The sequence below is a fragment of the Neofelis nebulosa genome, chromosome 9 (genome assembly GCF_028018385.1).
Source record: "Neofelis nebulosa isolate mNeoNeb1 chromosome 9, mNeoNeb1.pri, whole genome shotgun sequence".
Classification (NCBI taxonomy): Eukaryota; Metazoa; Chordata; class Mammalia; order Carnivora; family Felidae; genus Neofelis; species Neofelis nebulosa.
Window position 1 is genome coordinate 20,761,012 of NC_080790.1, and position 3,263 is coordinate 20,764,274.

Below are 3,263 nucleotides of genomic sequence, written 5' to 3' on the forward strand. Positions count from 1 at the left end.
TGATTTCAGCTCAGGTCATGATCTCACAGTTTGTGAGTTCCTGTCTCACATAGGGCTCTGTACTGACAGTGCAGAGACTGCTTGGGATTCTCTCTCCCTCTTTCTCTGTCCCTCCTCTTCTCTCTCTCTCTCTCTCTCTCAATAAATAAAACTTAAAAAAAAAAGTCCCCCAAATACATAGATTAAAATGCTAAAATTATTTATCTAGGTATTGTTTAATTTCCTGTGTGCATGTGTATGTGTATGTTTATTTATTTCAAATTTTCTGACTTGGCGTGTATTGATCTTATAATTAAAAAAAAATAGTTTCTGGGGCACTTGGTTGGCTCAATTGGAAGTTCACATGACTCTTGTCCTTGGGGTGGTGAGTTCGAGCCCCACAATGCATAGAACTCAAAAAAAAAACTTAAAAAAAATAGTTCACATTAAGAAAAAATTCCATTTTTTACATTCTTCATATTTACATATTCTTTACATTTACATTTACATTTTCTTTATCAGGAAGAGAGCAGTCTTTGGGATGGAAGTTGGGGAGTGAAGTGCTATGGAGGCAGAAACACCAGGGCTAAGGTACCAAAGGGGAATGCAAGGTTGCTTCCTAACGTGAATCACTTTGCCATTAAAGCTCTGTGCTATGGCTGCAGGGACTGATGAAAATTTACTCTGGGGCTACTGAAGCTTAAACCCTAGGACCCTCCTGCTTGCACGGCCCAGTGAGGAGCCCTAACAATGTAAATTCTAAAAGATATTTTAACTGCAGTCACTTAAGACCACTGTCTCTTCTCTCTCTCTCTTTTTTTTAAGTCTATTTATTTTTGAGAGAGAGCGATGGGGGAGCAGAGAGCGAGGGAAAGAGAGAGAGAATCCGAAGCAGGCTCTGAGCTGTCAGCGTGGAGCCCCATCTCAAGAATCATGAGATCATGACCTGAGCTGAAATCAAGAGTCAGACGCTTAACTTATGGAGCCACCTCCAAGGCACCCTGTCTCTTTTAAAGATAGAGAACAAACTAAGGACTGATGGGGGGGCGGGGCTAGATGTGTGATGGGCATTAAGGAGAGCACTTGATGATGAGCCCTGGGTGTTATATGTTAAGGGATGAATCACTGAATTATACTCCTGAAACCAATATTGCACTCTACGTTCACTAACCGCAATGTAAATACAAATTTGAAAAGGAAAAAGAAAATGAAGAAAATTTTGACACGTTTAAAAAAAAAACAAACACAACACCGTGTCTCATGGCATGGCTACAGGCATTGAGATCCAACTAAGGAGACACTGAGTTGGAGACCTTGAGTTTGCTTTAGTAGGATATAGTTACGTGGTTTACAGTCACTTGCGTGCATGGATAAATCGTTGCTAGCTCACTGAGTGCAAGAATGGCTGCCAGGAACATGCCTATCATCCACTCTCCCAATACGCCTGGTAGCAAAATGTGAGGGTGCCAGGCCAGACATTACAAGTTGGTAATGAAGAGTTCTGCAGTGCCTGGCACCAGACGTGGGTGGGAATGAAGGAGACACAAGGTCTGAAATTTACAGAACCCAAAGCTAGTCGGCCGAAACTTCTTCTATCAGATGTGTAAAACAGTGTAAGTGGACTATTGGGTTCTCGTCAGTGCCTGGTCAAATTGGAATCTCCCCCTGTCAGGAATGTACATGATACAGCCTATATAATCAGGCGCATAAAATTCATTAATTCCCCCATGTTTGTTTAGAGAGAGAGAGACAGTACACGAGCCGGTTGGGGCTGCAGGGGCAGAGAATGAGAGAGCGGGAGAGAGAGAGAGAATCTTAAAGAGGCTCCATGCTCAGCACGGAACCCAGCAGGGGGCTGGATCCCAAGACCTGAGCCAAATTCAAGAGAGACGCTTAAGGAACCGAGCCATCCAGGCACTCCTCTTATCTTTCCCCTTTTTGATGGAAATTGCACACAAGAGAATTATCAGGATTCTTGTGTTTACAATCTTGTAGCCACAAGAAAAGAGCTAGTACATCTGTGTATACTTTGCACGTGTTCTACATCTCTACAGATGCTGACATATAAAGGTATACAAAAAATTCATACTCAGACATCACAATTAGAACACTGTCAACAAACTGGTTAATAAGCATTATTATTTCAAACCGTATTTGAGGTTAGTTACTGTGCACACACATACAACTTGGAATGCCCTGAAATCTTATAGCTCTCGTATGAAAAAACTTGATAGAGGTTTTCCCAAATTTAACCATAATTCTAAGAATTCAGATGACATTACCGATAATGAGTTCAAGCAGAAAGAAACTGTTCTAAACTCTCAATAAGAGAAAGGCAGAATTATTTTTGTGTTTTTTGGCTAGAAAACAATTACAAAATTGCTGTCAAAGGCAGAGGCATTCAAAAAATGCACAGCAGAAAAAAAAAATACAGGGTAAAAAGTTTTAGAGAGGTCTGTCAGGTGTTTAAATAATAAAAATATTGTATAATTTTTCTGAATTTTACGATATGGTATTTGTCAGCTTTTAAATTGTGTCTTATGTTGTGATTTATTTTCTCATTCCAAACAAATATTAACTTTTTTTTTTTTTTTTTTACAAGAGACAGCGCAAGCCAGGGGAGAGGGACAGAGGGAGAGAGAGAGAGCTCTGAGCTCAGCATGAACCTGATCCCATGACCCTGGGATCATGAGCTGAAATCAAGAGTCTGAAGCTCAACCAAGTGAGCCACCAGGTGCCCTTCAAATATTGACTTGGATATCTAATTTTGTTTCATAATATTCATTATTTTTCTTAATAAGGACTCTTCTCCCCCTCCCCCAGATTGTATAAGGTCTAATACCTGCAGACCTTGACTCTGCTGTTACCAGCAAGGACCCACCTAGACTTTGCAGAGGCCATCATGAAAAGCCCAAAGAATATAGGGCAGGAATGCCTGGTTGGCTCAGTTGGTGGAACGTGCGACCCATGATCTTGGGATTGAGTTCAAGTTCCACGTTGGGTGTAGAGATTTCTTAAAAATAAAATCTTTTTTTTTTTTAATTTAAAAAAAAAAATTTTTTTTTTAACATTTATTTATTTTTGAGACAGAGAGAGACAGAGCATGAACGGGGGAGGGGCAGAGAGAGAGGGAGACACAGAATCCAAAACGGGCTCCAGGCTCTGAGCAGTCAGCACAGAGCCCGATGCGGGGCTCGAACTCACGGACTGCGAGATCATGACCTGAGCCGAAGTCAGACGCTTAACCGACCGAGCCACCCAGGCGCCCCTTAAAAATAAAATCT

At 41.2% G+C, this 3,263-nt stretch overlaps 1 long non-coding RNA gene across 1 annotated transcript; it reads left to right on the top strand.

Annotated features, from left to right (window-relative positions):
• The first annotated feature begins 2,591 nt into the window (after window positions 1–2,591).
• On the top strand, window positions 2,592–3,009 carry LOC131486172 (uncharacterized). Its single transcript, XR_009249218.1, has 2 exons — window positions 2,592–2,713; window positions 2,803–3,009. It is a non-coding gene; the product is annotated as an uncharacterized LOC131486172 (long non-coding RNA).
• The last annotated feature ends 254 nt before the right edge of the window (window positions 3,010–3,263 follow it).